This window comes from Trachypithecus francoisi, unplaced genomic scaffold (genome assembly GCF_009764315.1).
Source record: "Trachypithecus francoisi isolate TF-2019V2 unplaced genomic scaffold, Tfra_2.0 Lachesis_group17, whole genome shotgun sequence".
NCBI lineage: Eukaryota > Metazoa > Chordata > Mammalia > Primates > Cercopithecidae > Trachypithecus > Trachypithecus francoisi.
Genome location: NW_022681462.1, coordinates 65,379,257 through 65,395,798, shown reverse-complemented (window position 1 = coordinate 65,395,798; position 16,542 = coordinate 65,379,257). Strand labels below are relative to the sequence as shown.

The window sequence follows — 16,542 nt, the reverse complement described above, 5'->3', positions numbered from 1 at the left end:
TAGGGGACATATACATACAGGCAAAGGGATCAAAAATCTGTGGTTCTGACACTCACTGCTAAAAACTTTCCAGAGATGAGAGCAGCAGAAACTCAGGCCTGACATCACCAGTGGTCCCCAGCCCCACACTCTCCACTCTGGGTGGGCCCCCTTAATCTTCAGGTGCCACGATCCCTTCCTGCACCTTCACCACTACCCCAGCATACAAGTATTTGCTTAAATAATGCTACAAGAAGACCAATCTCAATAATCTATTCCTATTCCATATATGACTACCACGTGGGTTCTATTCCTTTTTTATTTAACTGGCAATTCATTAGTAAAAGAATTATGAGGCCGGGCGCGGTGGCTCAAGCCTGTAATCCCAGCACTTTGGGAGGCCGAGATGGGCGGATCACGAGGTCAGGAGATCGAGACCATCCTGGCTAACACGGTGAAACCCCGTCTCTACTAAAAATACAAAAACTAGCTGGGCGAGGTGGCGGGCGCCTGTAGTCCCAGCTACTCGGGAGGCTGAGGCAGGAGAATGGCGTAAACCCAGGAGGCGGAGCTTGCAGTGAGCTGAGATCTGGCCACTGCACTCCAGTCCGGGCGACAGAGTGAGACTCCGCCTCAAAAAAAAAAAAAAAAAAAAAAAAGAATTATGAGACTGGAAAGGATATCAAGATCTACCTCTTCAAACAAGATCACCTTACAAAAAGTGATAACAATTCTTTTATTTAATAGTATTTACCATTTTTGCTTCAAGATAGTTTTTATCTACGGAACAACTTGGGAAGATGAATTTCAACAAATGATATTTTTAATTTTTTGAGGTTTCAATATTTTATTCAAGTTTTATTTTAAGTGATGTTAATTACAGCACTTGAAGGGGAGGATCTAATTCCACACAATATGAAAGACTCTAAAATGTACCCATTAAACTGCTAAAAAATAAATTGAGTGGTGAGAATGCAACAGAAGTCCAATTTAGATTCTAAGTGTTGTCACCATGTGATTACAATCACACAACCTATCCCCAGCTTACAGCTAGAGCTCCTGGAAGCTATTTCATACCCTGGTGCGAGGGCAAAAAAGCACAACACAAGAAGGAATTCAGTACTGAATTACTGGCTTCATCAGATCCAGCCTCTCCACCCCAAAATGGTACAACAGAAGCAGCTGTCATGCCCTGCAGACCTTTTGGTATAAGAGAGGTGATGAAGGACTGGGATGGAAACAGGTCATGAAGATCTGTCTAAAAAGGTCCCTTAACCGGGTGCGGGGGCTCACATCTGTAATCCCAGCACTTCCGATCACTTGAGGTCAGGAGTTAGAGAACAGCCTGGTCAACATGTTTAAACCCCGTCTCTACTAAAAATACAAAAATTAGCAGGGCATGGTGGCATGTGTCTGTAATCTTAGCTACTGGAGAGGCTGAGGCACAAGAATCACTTGAACCCAGGAGGCGGAGGTTGCAGTGAGTTGAAATCACAGCACTGCACTCCAGCCTGGGCGACAGAGTGAGACTCTGTCTCAAAAATAAATAAATAAATAAAATAAAAACGTCTTTGTCAGGTGAATTTGTACACACCATGATGCAATGAGCCTCTCATCAACTGGGGTTAGGAAACCAAGGTTCAATTATCAGAAAGTTAGAGTTTCATTCATTTATTCAATACAAATTTACAAAGTGCCTATACATAATCAGCTTCCACTTGCAGCCATTTCTAGATTTTTTTAAAACCTGGCATCTCTAGAAGGGCTACCAAATTCCCCCCAAGTCTACAGCTAAAAGGACCTTCTTTTGGAATTGGGTTTCTTCTGTATCTCTGAAAAGGTAGCACTCGTTTTGAATCATCTTTAACCTGGAGGTCTAGCATGAAATTTAGCAATACTTGCATCTCAGATATATGTTAAAAGATACATTAAATTCTGATGGTAGCTATACTGCAAAATAGTTAAAATTAAACAACTGTACAGTATTCATTTGTGCTTGAAATTCTAGTTCTAGACCAAGCTCATAGCCACCAGCATCGACGTTCTTGCCATCCAGCTGAGCTGACAGCATCAGCTTGATACTTGGCTTTATGATCTGAGTCTATCCTAAATCTGTCAGGCTAGGGTTGTACACTTTAGCCAAGAAGCAGGCATCAGGGTCCATCTGATACTTGCCTGCTGTTCTGAAGTGAGTGTTACTATTTCCTGATGTCCAGGCAAGCTTAACAGCAGTCTCTAACTTCTTATTCACCTCTGGGAAATAGAGGTGCCAAACTCTGCCCAGTCATTCACATAAGTATGAAGCTGGAATTCATCAGTCTTGTAGCCAAGAGTAAAGTTCCTCTGGGTCTCTTAAAACTCTGTGGTCTCTGGCCGGGCGCGGTGGCTCAAGCCTGTAATCCCAGCACTTTGGGAGGCTGAGACGGGTGGATCACGAGGTCAGGAGATCGAGACCATCCTGGCTAACACGGTGAAACCCCATCTCTACTAAAAAATACAAAAAAACTAGCCGGGCGAGGTGGCGGGTGCCTGTAGTCCCAGCTACTCGGGAGGCTAAGGCAGGAGAATGGTGTGAACCCAGGAGGCGGAGCTTGCAGTCAGTGGAGATCGCGCCACTACACTCCAGCCTGGGCGACAGAGCGAGACTCCTTCTCAAAAAAAAAAAAAAAAAACTCTGTGGTCTCAAAATTCATCCAGTAGCCAGCCAGTCAGCCCTCATTACCCAGCACTACAGCACCCCAGATTGAAGGTCCAGCGATGTCGAAATCCACAGTGCAACCCAGGTTGACACGCTCCTGCCTATAGCGGGTTTTGATTTTAGCATTTTTCCCCCCAGTGTTCGGTGAGAAGTGATGAATCGAAGGTCAGCTTCAGTCCACATGCAAGCTGATCCTCCATGCAATCTTGGTGCCCAGCGCGTGGTGTTTCATTTCTCCGTAATCGTCAGGCCATATCTGGTCCATCTGTACTTGGTTCGCAGGCTGCCAGTCATCTTGGTGGCCTCAGTGTTGGGCTGAGCCTGAGTCTGTAAATTCCAACCCATTCTCAGATTTTGTTTTCAAATCAAATTTTATTAAGCCAAATCCATAGCTCTTGGTGAACACATCCCTGGCAGATTTGCCAAGTTCAGCTTACGTGGGAGGCATAACCATCTTCTGCTCAGAGGCGGTGGCAGCGGGCTCAGTGGTGGCGGCGGGCTTGGTGGTGGCTGCAGCGGGGGCTGCCTCAACAAATGACATTTTTGAAAAGTGAGATAGTTCATGCTGATATCATTATTTGCTATTTCCTAACCACAGGTAACTAATTTGTCCAGTGCTCAACTCAGATTATTTTTACTTAACTAGGTACTCACTGCAAACATCAGGACAATGATACTTGTACGCTCAAAAAGTTTCCAATATGCACATTAAAACAAGTTGCCCAGGTTGGTCTAGAACTGCTGGCCTCAAGTGATCCACCCGCCTTGGCCTCCCAAAGTGCTCGGATTACAGACCATGAGCCACTGAGCCCAGCCAAAACAAAAGATTTAATCAAAGTAGGGATATTTCAAAGTATCTAGCCTATAAGGTCTTCCTGAAACAATAAGCTAAGTGTTTTAGTCTACAGTCATGAATACAAAAATATTCGCAGTACTAAAAGCAGCAATACTCAAATAATCCTAGTACTGAGGTATTGCTGACTCCTAACTCTCCACAGATAAGAGCTAAAATTCATGAGTTATCTTCCAAGGCTTCAGATCTGCCACTCTCCGCCTTGTACCATCTGCTCCAACTAATGGAAAGTAACACAGTCCCCAGTCTTCTCATGCCTCTTGCCTTTGCACATCTACCCTCCCTTCTTGGCCAACATCAACCAGGCCTTCGAGTCTGAGCTCAAGCATCACCACCCCAGGGAATCCTTATCTTAGGTCCACTAGCATGGCTGAGTTTCTCCCTGGTGTTCCTACAGCAACCAGTGCTTATCTCTAGCAGTGCACATAGCACATCGTGTAGTGGTTGTACATTTAGCTGTCTGTCTCTCCAGCTAGGAAGCAAGTGGGGCTGTGTGTCTTTAAAAAAACAAAAACAAGCGGCCGGGCGCGGTGGCTCAAGCCTGTAATCCCAGCACTTTGGGAGGCCGAGACGGGCGGATCACGAGGTCAGGAGATCGAGACCATCCTGGCTAACATGGTGAAACCCCGTCTCTACTAAAAAATACAAAAAAAAACTAGCCGGGCAAGGTGGCGGGCGCCTGTAGTCCCAGCTGCTCGGGAGGCTGAGGCAGGAGAATGGCGTGAACCCAGGAGGCAGAGCTTGCAGTGAGCTGAGATCCGGCCACTGCACTCCAGCCTGGGTGACAGAGCGAGACTCCGTCTCAAAAAATAAAAAATAAAAAATAAAAATAAAAAAATAAAAAACAACAACAACAACAACAAAACACTATATTGCCTAATCATGGCACTTAAGAGGTACTCAGAAAATACGTTGTTGGACTAAATTAATGGTACAATAAATTTTATCGTTAGAGAGTTCAACTGTTTTATCAGTCTAATGGAATATTTAGGACAAAATGATATATTTGGTGTACAGATTTAAAAAATAACAATTAGAGATAACGCATTACTATCCTTATTTCATACCACACACAAAAATTAATGAGTGTAGTACTAAATGTAAAAGTGAAAACTTTAAGATTTTATTTTTAAGACTATTTAATTTAGGCCGGGCGCGGTGGCTCAAGCCTGTAATCCCAGCACTTTGGGAGGCCGAGACGGGCGGATCACGAGGTCAGGAGATCGAGACCATCCTGGCTAACACGGTGAAACCCCGTCTCTACTAAAAAATACAAAAAATTAGCCGGGCGAGATGGCGGCGCCTGTAGTCCCAGCTACTCGGGAGGCTGAGGCGAGAGAATGGCGTAAACCCGGGAGGCGGAGCTTGCAGTGAGCTGAGATCCGGCCACTGCACTCCAGCCTGGGCGACAGAGCGAGACTCCGCCTCAAAAAAAAAAAAAAAAAAAAAAAGACTATTTAATTTATTTCCTTTTTCCTTCCTTCCTTCTTTCCTTCCTTCCTTCCCTTCTTCTTCTTCCTCTTTTCCTTTCCTTCTTTCTTTCTTTCTTTCTCTTTTTTTGAAACAGGGTTTGGCTCTGTTGCTCAGGCTGGAGTGCAGTGGCACGATCACGGCTCACTGCAGCCTCTACCTCTCAGGCTCAGGTGATCCTCCCACCTCAGCCTCCCAAGTAGCTGGGAATACAGGTGTGCACCATCACACCCAATTAGTTTTTGTATTTTTAGTGGAGATGGGATTTTGCCACGTTGCCCAGGCTGGTCTTGAACTCCTGGGCTCAAGTGATCCACCTACCTCAGCCTCCCAAAGTGCTGGGATTACAGGAGTGAGCCATTGTGCTCAACCTATAAAGATTTTAGAAGAAAACATAGGAGTAATGTTTGTGACTAAGAAAGTAGGCAAACTTTTTTATATACAGCACAAAGAGTAGTAATCATGAAGGAAAATACTGATAAATTAGACTTCACCAAAATTTAAAACTTTAGTATAGTAAAAGACACCACTGGCCGGGCGCGGTGGCTCAAGCCTGTAATCCCAGCACTTTGGGAGGCCGAGACGGGCGGATCACGAGGTCAGGAGATCGAGACCATCCTGGCTGACACGGTGAAACCTCGTCTCTACTAAAAAAATGCAAAAACTAGCCGGGCGAGGTGGCGGGCGCCCGTAGTCCCAGCTACTCGGGAGGCTGAGGCAGGAGAATGGCGTAAATCCGGGAGGCGGAGCTTGCAGTGAGCTGAGATCCGGCCACTGCACTCCAGCCCGGGCGACAGAGCGAGACTCCGCCTCAAAAAAAAAAAAAAAAAAAGACACCACTAAGAAAATGAATAGGCAAACCAGAAATTAGAGGAAAATATTCACAACATATTTATCTGACAAAGGACTAGTATTCAGATTGTACAAAGAACTCCTAAAACTCAATAGCAAAAATAACCCATTTTTTAAAAAAATAGGCTATGTGGACAAACATTTCACATAATAAATTATGTAAAAAGCCAGTAAGCTAATGAAAACAACGATCAACTCTTTGCCATCAGAGAAATTAAAACCACAATGAGATATTACTACACTCCAGACAGAATAACTAAAATTTGCAAACCCAGTAACACCGAGTTTGTGAAGTAACTGAAACCGTATATAGTCATACACCACATAAAGACATTTCTGTCAACAATGGATCATATGTATGACAGTAGTTCCATGAGATTATAATACTGCATTTTTACTATACCTTTTCTCTGTTTAGGTATGTTTAAATACACAAATAGGCCAGGCACAATGGCTCACACCTGTAATCCCAACACCTTGGGAGGCCAAGATAGGCAGATCATCTGAGGTCAGGAGTTCGAGACCAGCCTGGTCAACATGGTGAAATCCTGTCTCTAACAACAATACAAAAATTACTCAGGTGTGGTGGTGCCTGCCTGTAATCTCAGCTACTCGTGAGGCTGAGGCAGAAGAATCATTTGAAATCAGGAGGCAAAGGTTGCAGTGAGCCAAGATCGTGTACCACTGCACTCCAGCCTCAGTGACAGAGACTCTGTCTCAAAAAAAAAAAGAAATACAATACACAAGTATTTACCACTGTGTTATAACTGCCTATAGTATTCAGTAGATTCTGCATAAGTTCGTGGCCTAGGAGCAACAGGCTACACCATACAGCCTAAGTGGTGAGGTATGTAGCAGGCAGTACCATCTAGGTTTGTGTGAGGATGCTCTACAATGTTCACAGAACAAGGAAATCTCCTAAGCATCTCCCGACGTTATGCGACTGTATACTCTTGGTGGGAGTACAGAATGGTAGATTGGTACAAAAGTTAATTGTGGTTTTTGCCATGAGGATTAGTGGCAAAAACCGCAAATACTTTTCCCTTTTTTTTTGAGACAGAGTCTCGCTCTGTCACCCAGGCTGGAGTGCAGTGGCACGATCTCAGCTCACTGCAACCTCCGCCACCTGGGTTCAAGTGATTCTCCTGCCTCAGCCTCCTTAGTAGCTGGGATTACAGGCATCCACCACCATGTCTGGCTAATTTTTGTATTTTTAGTAGAGACAGAGTTTCAACACGTTGGCCGGGCTGGTCTCCAACTCCTGACCTCAGGTGATCCGCCTGCCTCGGCCTCCTAAGGTGCTGAGATTACAGGCATAAGCCACTGCGCCCAGCCAAAAACAGACCTTTTATAAAAATATAAAAATACATTAAACCACTCCGTGAAGATAAATGCTAAAATTTAGGTGAAATGGAAAATTTCCCAGAAAAATGAATCAGACCAAAATTTGCAGTTTTTGAATAACTGGAAAAACTGAATGGTCCTACAATCATGAAAAAAATTGAATTTACACTTTGACATCTATTCACCAAAAGATGCACACCAGGTCTAGATGATTTTACAGGCAAGTTCTATCAAATACCAAGCATGAATAACCCCTATTTTATATAACACTATCCCAAATAATTTAAAAAGCAGTCACCAGCTCATTTTAAAAAGTCAGTGAAAGGCCAGGCGCAGCAGCTCACGCCTGTAATCCCAGCACTTTGGGAGGCCAAGGTGGGCGGATAACTTGAGGTCAGGAGTGCAAGACCAGCCTGGCCAACATGGTGAAAACCAGTCTCTACTAAAAATACAAAAATGAGCCAGGCATGGTGGCACATGCCTGTAATCCCAGCTACTCGGGAGGCTGAGGCAGAAGAATGACTTGAATCCAGGAGGTGGAGGTTACAGTGAACTAAAATCATGCCACTGCACTCCAGCCTGGGTGACAGAGTGAGACTCTGTCTCAAAAAAAAAAAAAAAAAAAAAAAAAAGCGAAAGCATGGCCAGGTGTGATGGCTGTAATCCCAGCACTTTGGGAGGCCAAGGCAGGCAGACTGCTTGAGCCCAGGAGTTCAAGACCAGCCTGGACAACATAGCAAAACTCTTGTCTCTTCAAAAAATACAAAAATTAGCCAGGCATGGTAGCATGCACCTGTAGTCCTAGCTACTGGGGAGCTAAGATGGGAGGATCACCTGAGCCTAGAGAGGTTGACGCTGCAGTGAGCCATTATCATGCCACTGCACACCAGCCTGGGTGACAGAATGAGACCCTGTCTCAAAAAATAAATAAATAAATAAATAAATAAATAAGTTACTGAAATCTTGATACCAAACCCAGACAGTATAAGAGAGAAAAACTGTAGGCCAATCTCACTTAGAAACACAGATGCAAAAATTCTACATAAATTAGCAAATGTGATCCAAAAATGCATTTTAAAATAAAAATAAAAAGACAAGAATGCCAGCTGTCACCATTTCTCATCAGTACAACTCTAGAGGGTTTAACCACTGCAACAAGACAAAAGTATTATAAAAGTTGCAAAGACCGTCTTTATTTCCAGATAGTATCACTGTCTACATTACAACAAAAACAGAACCTTTGAATTATTAGAATAAATGAAAAGTACAGGTGCTCTTTGACATACAATGAAGTTAAATTCCAATAAACTCATCATAAAATCAAAAAATCTTAAATTGAACCATCATAAACTAGGAACAGTCTATACTGCTACAAGTAAGATGAAGGTACAAAATCAACTGTACAGCTGTATCAGCAAAAGGCAGAAATTGTAATTTTTATAAAGGATATAATTAGCAATAGCAACACAAGTTATAAGGCACCTAGATATAAATCTAACAAAAGATATAAAATAATTTTTAGATGAAAATCATAAAACTTTATTGAAAGACATTAAAGAATAGTGGAGTAAGTGGAATTATATACTATGTTCATGGATAATAAAACTAAATAATGTAAAAATGCCAACTCTCAGGCTGGGCACAGTGTCTCACGCCTGTAATATCAGCACTTTGGGAGGCTGAGGTGGGTGGATCACGAGGTCAGGAGTTTAAGACCAACCTGGCCAAGATGGTGAAACCCCGTCTCTACTAAAAATACAAAACAAAAAAAGCTGGGCGTGGTCGCAGGTGCCTGCAATCTCAACTACTTGGGAGGCTGAGGCAGACAATTGCTTGAACCTGGGAGGTGGAGGTTTCAGTGAGCCAACATTGTGCCACTGCACTACAGCCTGGGCGACAGAGCGAGACTCCATCTCAAAAAAACAAAAAAGCCAACTCTCCAAATTAATCCATAAATTTAATGCAAAAAATTTTAGTGTAATGTGATCAAAATTCCCAAGAAGGTTTTCATGGAAATTAATAAGCTGATTGTATTTCAGTAATTAAGACAGTATAGTGTTGATGCTGGAATTAATAGGGATGGTGGGCTGGGCCCGGTGGCTCACACCTGTAATCCCAGCACCCTGGCAGGCCGAGCCGGCTGGATCACCTGAGGTCAGAAGTTGGAGACCAGCCTGACCAACATGGGGAAACCCTGTCTCTACTAAAAATACAAAAATTAGCCAGGCGTGGTGGTGCGCACCTGTAATCCCACTCACTCAGGAGGCTGAGGCAGAAGAATCACTTGAACCCAGGAGGCAGAGGTTGCAGTGAGCCAAGATCGCGCCATTGCACTCCAGCCTGGGTAACAAAGCAAGACTCTGTCTCAAAAAAAAAAAAAAAAAAAATCACAGGATAGTGGACCTAGAAGTAGATCCACATGCCCAAAGAAACAAGATATATGGCAAATAAGGCTCTTCAGATTAGTGAAGTACATACTGGACTATTCTGTAGTGCTGAGGAAAGTGTTATCCACATGAATAAAATTAAATTCCTCACATAAATAATTATAGGCTCAATTTGAAATGTAAAAGTAAATTATTTATAAATATATTTAAAACTTGAAAGAAAACATAAAAGAATCTTTATGATCTTGGAGACAATATTGGATGTTTTCTCAGATAAGTTAAAAGTCACACCAATCATAAAGAAAACAATTGATAAATTTGTCTGTTAAAATGTACAGCTTCTTCCTTTTGCCGCTTGACTGCTGCCATCATGGGTCGCATGCACGCTCCCAGGAAGGGCCTGTCCCAGTTGGCTCTGCCCTATTTCTGCAGCATCACCACTTGGCTGAAGCTAACATCTGATGAAATGAAGGAGACTTAAAAACTGGCCAACAAGGCCTGACTCCTTCACAAATCAGTGTGATCCGGAGGGACTCACATGGTGTTGCACAAGTACATTTTGTGAAAGGCAATAAAATCTTAAGAATTCTTAAGTCCACAGTGAGCTGAGATCCGGTCACTGCACTCCAGCCTGGGCGACAGAGCGAGACTCCGTCTCAGAAAAAAAAAAGAATTCTTAAGTCCAAAGGACTTGCTCCTCATCTCCCTGAAGATCTCTACCATTTAATTAAAAAAGCAGTCACTGTTCAAAAGCATCTTGAGAGGAACAGAAAGGATAAGGATGCTAAATTCTGTCTGATTCTGAGTTTGATTCACCATTTGGCTTGATATTATAAGACAAAGCAAGTCCTCCCTCCCAATTGGAAATATGAGTCATCTACAGTCTCTGTCCTCGTCGCATAAATTTGTCTATGTACTCAAGCAATAAAATAACTGTTTAAATTTTTTAAAAATGTACAGATTCTATAAGCCTCAAAACACCATAAACAAAGTTAAAATACCAGCCACAGTCAGAAAGATATTTGCAGTCAGGCATGGTAGCTCATGCCTGTAATCCAGACACTTCGAGGTCAGTACAGGAGGACTGCAGGAGTTCGAGACCAGCCTGGGCAACACAGTAAGACCCTGTTTCTACAGATATTTTAAAATAAATAAATAAAAGAAGATATCTGCAATGTACAATCAGTACCTAGGATGTATAATCAACCATTAAGAAAAAGAAAAGTCAGGATCAGGCGCGGTGGCTCACAACTGTAATCCCAGCACTTTGGGAGGCTGAGGCAGGCAGATGGCTTGAGCCCAGGAGTTTGAAACCAGCCTGGGCAACATAGTGGGACCCTGTCTCTACAAAAAAAAAAATACAAAAATTAGCCAGGCGTGGTTGCGTATGTCTGTAGTCCCAGGTACTCAGGAGGCTGACGTGGGAGGCTGAGGCTGCAGTGAGCCATGGTCACATCACTGCACTCCAGCCTGGGCAACAGAGCAAGACCTTGTCTCAAAACAAAAAAAAAAAGTGGGAGGGGGCCAGGTAGGGTGGCTCTCACACCTGTAATCCCAGCGCTTTGGGAGGCAAAAGTGGAAAGATCGCTTGACGATCGAGATCAGCCTGGGCAACACAGTGAGATCCTAACTCTACAAAAAATGTTTAAATTAGCCAGGAGTGGTGGTAAATGCCTGTAGCACCAGCTACTTGGAAAGCTGAGGCTAGAGGATCACTTGAGCCCAGGGCTTCAAGGCTGCAGCGAGCTATGATCATGCCACTGCACTTCAGTCTGGGCAACAGAGTGAGACTGTCTCAAAAAAAGTGTGTGTATATATATATATATATATATGTATACACACACACACACATTCACACACAAATTTGGACACAAATGTCTATAGTAGTCATAATAATCAAAAAGTAAAAACAATACAAATATTCAACTGATGAATGGGTAAACAAAATGTTGTATAACCATACAATAAATTATTATCCAATCATAAAATGAATGAAATACCACATGGATGAATCTTGATAATAAACTAAGTGAAAGTAGCCAGACACAAAAGGATCCATGTTGTATAACTGTATTCATATGAAATGTCCAGAATAGGCAAAGCCATGGAGATAGATAGCAGATGGTTGTCAGGGTATGCGAGGAAGGGGAACAGGGTATGACTACTAACAAGTAGGTTTCTTTTTGGGGTGATGAAAATGCTCTGGAATACTGATGATAGTTGTACAATGTAGTGCATATCATAAAAGCCACCAAATTACATACATGAAATGGTAAATTTTGTTATGTGAATTATATCTCGAATTTTAAAAAAGGAATAGACAATACAAACAACATGCAGACAAATGTTTTTAAACATTATGCTGATCAAATGAAGCCAGACATGAGGCTGGGTGCAGTGGCTCATGCCTGTAATCCTAGCACTTTGGGAGACTGAAGTGGGAGAATTGCTTTAGTCCAGGAGGTTGAGGCTGCAGTGAGCCATGACTGCACCACTGCACTCCAGCCTAAGTGACACAGCAAGACCCTGTATCTCAAAAAAAAAGAAAAAAGCAAGATATATTTCATATCTACCAGATTAGCAAAGTGTTAAAGTCTGACGACATGTAGAAATGGCAAGGATATTGAGCAACAGGACTTCTACTCACTACTGTTAAGAATATAAATCAGAACTACTCTGGAGAGCTATTTAGCAATATCGAGGAGAGATGTGCATACTTTTCAATACAGCAACTCCAATCCTAGGTAGATGCATTAAAGAAAGTCTCCTACATGTGCACTCAGACATGAACAAAATTATCCATTGCAGCACTACAGTAATAGCAAAATTTCTATGAACAAAAGAACAAATAAATCAATGCCCACCACATTACAGTTAAAATGCAAGGGCTACAGCCATAGAAATCAAACATGAACATGAAGTTGAACTAAAAAGGCAAGCTGCGGACTCCATTGATTATACCATTTATAAAAACAGTTTATGTAAAACAATGCTATATTTTGAGTACATAATCATGTATTAAATGTATTCTTAAGTATATGGGAATAACATCAAAGTCAGGAGAGTGTCACTTTCTGTGGAAAATGAAGGGATTTCAGTGGGAAAGAGGTACTTAGTACCTTGAGTACCATGAGTCCTTTTGAGACAAGGACTCATGCTGTCGCCCAGGTTGGAATGCACTGGCACGATCTCGGCCCACTGCAACCTCTGCCTCTTGGGTTCCCGCGATTCTCCCACCTCAGCCTCCCCAGTAGCTGGGACTACAGGCATGTGCCAACACACCCGGCTAATTTTTGTATTTTTTGGTAAAGACAGAGTTTCACCATGTTGCCTAGGCTGGTCTCAAACTATTGACCTCAGGTGATCCACCCGCCTCGGTCTCATCTCCCAAAGTGCTGGGATTACAGACTCAACGATATTTTTTGAGACGGAGTCTTGCTCTGTCGCCCAGGATGGACTGGAGTGGTGCAATCTCGGCTCACTGCAAGCTCCGCTTCCTGGGTTCATGCCATTCTCCTGCTTCAGTCTCCCGAGTAGCTGGGACTACAGGCACCCACCACCACGCCTAGCTAATTTTTTTGTATTTTTTAGTAGAGACGGGGTTTCACCGTGTTAGCTAGGATAGTCTCCATCTCCTGACCTCTTGATCTGCCCACCTCAGCCTCCCAAAGTGCTTGATTACAGGCGTGAGCCACCGCGCCCAGCCCTCAACGATATTTGTAATGTTCTGTTTCTTGAATTGGGTAATGGGTAAACAGGTGTTCATTGTGTTATCATCTATTGTTTTTTATATGCCTGAAAGACTTTATAATGACTTTTATGCATAATTTCCTCTTCTACCTTTGTAAAACATGTGTTGGGTTTTTTTTGTTTTTTTTTCCGTTGTTGTTTTGAGACAGAGTCTTACTCTGTGTCTCACTCTGTCTCCCAGGCTGGAGTTCAGAGGCGCGATCTCAGCTCACCACAACCCCGGCCTCCCAGGTTCAAGTGATTCTCCTGCCTCAGCCTCCTGAGTAGCTGGGACTATAGGCACGCACCACCATGCCTGACTAATTTTTGTATTTTTAGTAAAGATGGGTTTTCACCATGTTGGCCAGGCTGGTCTCTAACTCCTGACCTCAAGTGATCTGCCTGCCTCAGCCTCCCAAAGTGCCGGGATTACAGGAGTGAGCCAGCATGCCTGGCTGTAAAGCATATGTTTCCTTTATTTCACAGATTGATTTGTTCTGCTTCTTAGGTTTTTGATAGATGTAGTCAAGAAAAACACATTTTGATTGGCATAAGGAATTCGGTTTTTAAATGTTTAAATTTTGCTTTATTTTCAATACTTATATTAGAAAAAAATCTTCAGAGCATTTGCTGTAATGGCTTAGCACCAACATTTAAGTAAATTATTCAGGTTAGGCCGGGCGTGGTGGCACATACCTTTAATCCCACCACTTTGGGAGGCAGAGGCGGCTGGATCACTTGAGGTCAGGAGTTCGAGACCAGCCTGGCCAACATGGTGAAACCCCGTCTCTACTAAAAATACAAAACTTAGCTGGGTGTGGTGGCACACACCTGCAGTCCCAGCTATTTGGGAGGCTGAGGCAGGAGAATTGCTTGAACCCGGGAGGCAGAGGTTGCAGTGAGCCAAGATCACACCACTGTACTCCAGCCTGGGGAACAGAGCGAGACTCTTTCTGAAAAAAAAAAAAAATTATACAGGTTGATTGAGAAATAGGGACAATTTGTTTAAAAAGACCATTGTATATCGTACTGTCAGCTAATAAAACTTAATTTTGGCCGGGCGCGGTGGCTCAAGCCTATAATCCCAGCACTTTGGGAGGCCGAGACGGGCGGATCACGAGGTCAGGAGATCGAGACCATCCTGGCTAACACAGTGAAACCCTGTCTCTACTAAAAAATACAAAAAACTAGCCAGGCGAGGTGGCGGCGCCTGTAGTCCCAGCTACTCGGGAGGCTGAGGCAGGAGAATGGTGTGCACCCGGGAGGCGGAGCTTGCAGTGAGCTGAGATCCGGCCACAGTACTCCAGCTTGGGTGACAGAGCGAGACTCCGTCTCAAAAAAAAAAAAAAAAACTTAATTTTTATCTTTCTAAGGGCTGAAAAATTATGCTTTTTCACTTACTTGGTTCCAAAATGACATATATAACAATAAGTATCAATTAAAGCCAATTTGGCCCTTAATTTGATCCTTGAGATGTGACTCAAAGTTCCCCACACATCATTACAAAGATGGAGCTGCTGCTGCACAAAAAGAAATGGAGTGTCTGGGCTGGGCGTGGTGGCTCATGCCTGTAATCCCAGCACTCTGGGAGGCCGAGGTGGGTGGATCGTGAGGTCGGGAGTTCGAGACCAGCCTGGCCAACATAGTGAAACTCCATCTCTACTAAAAATACAAAGATTAGCTGGGTGTGGAGACCCGTGCCTGTAATCCAGATACTTGGGAGGCTGAGGCAGGAGAATCGCTTAAACCCAGGAGGTGGAGGTTGCAGTGAGCTGAGATCATGCCATTGCACTCCAGCCTGGGCGACAGGGCAAGACTCCATCTCAAAAAAAAAAAAAGAAGAAGAAATGGAGTTTCTGCCGGGCATGGTGGCTCACACCTGTAATCCCAGCACTTTGGGAGGCCAAGATCAGTGGATGACCAGAGATCAGGAGCTCGAGACCAGCCTGACCAACAGGACAAAATCCCATCTCTACTAAAAATACAAAAAAAAAAAAAGTAGCCAAGAATGGTGGCATGCACCTGTAATCCCAGCTACTTGGGAGGCTAAGGCAGGAGAATCACATAAACCCTGAAGGCAGAGGTTGCAGCGAGCCAAGATCGCATGATTACATTCCAGCCTGGGCAACAAGAGCAAAATTCTGTCTGAAAAAAAAAAAAAGGCTGCGTGCAGTGGCTCACATCTATAATCCTAGCACTTTGCGGAGCCAAGGTGGGTGGATCATGAGGTCAGAAGTTAGAGACTAGCCTGGCCAATATAGTGAAACCCTGTCTCTACTGAAAATACAAAAATTAGCTGGGCATGGTGGTGCGCACCTGTAGTCCCAGCTACTCAGGAGGCTGAGGCAGGAGAATCGCTTCAACCCAGAAGGCAGAGGTTGCAATGAACCAAGATCACACCACTGTACTCCAGCCTGGGCGACCGAGCGACACTCCATCTGAAAAAAAACAAAAAAGAAAAAAAGAAATGGAGTTTCCGCCAAGCACACAAGCTCTGTGATCTGACCTGGGCCAATTCCCCTTGGCCACATTAAGTCAGTCACTGGACTTCTCTATCACCTTGCCTGTAACCTAAGATACTAATAACCTAAGAGGGTTTTGTATGAATCAGGCAATTTATATCACTGGTGGGCATGAGTGGGGAGTGCCAAAATATTTATTTCACCTACTCCCATCAACACACATAAGGAACTGTGCACAATGCAAAGGTGCTCACAAGATGGCATGTAGACTGTGGTATTACTGTTTCAGAGAGTTTCATTTAAATGGAAAAAAATGGAGGTGTTTCCATTTTTCTTCCAAATGCATTATTATACCATATTATGCAAACATATCCTTAGGGATCACAAATAATGACTCATTATAAGTAAACGAATAAAGGGGTGGATAAAATTCTGCCATGAAGTCTCTTATAAGAATTTTATAAAAGTCAAAATCTTGGCCGGGCGCGGTGGCTCAAGCCTGTAATCCAGCACTTTGGGAGGCCGAGACGGCAGATCACGAGGTCAGGAGATCGAGACCATCCTGGCTAACACGGTAAAACCCCGTCTCTACTAAAAATACAAAAACTAGCCGGGCGAGGTGGCAGGCGCCTGTAGTCCCAGCTATGGGAGGCTGAGGCAGGAGAATGGCGTAAACCCGGGAGGCGGAGCTTGCAGTGAGCTGAGATCTGGCCACTGCACTCCAGCCTGGGCGACAGAGCGAGACTCCGTCTCAAAAAAAAAAAAAAG

General features: G+C 43.6%; 1 protein-coding gene and 2 pseudogenes across 2 annotated transcripts in view; 1 reads left to right on the top strand and 2 right to left on the bottom strand.

Annotated features, from left to right (window-relative positions):
* KCNG3 (potassium voltage-gated channel modifier subfamily G member 3) overlaps positions 1-16,542 on the bottom strand; it is a 64,872-nt gene that overhangs the window by 22,069 nt on the left and 26,261 nt on the right. The gene's annotated exons all lie outside the window — the stretch shown is intronic.
* On the bottom strand, positions 1,635-3,131 carry LOC117062411 (annotated as a pseudogene).
* On the top strand, positions 9,910-10,486 carry LOC117062410 (annotated as a pseudogene).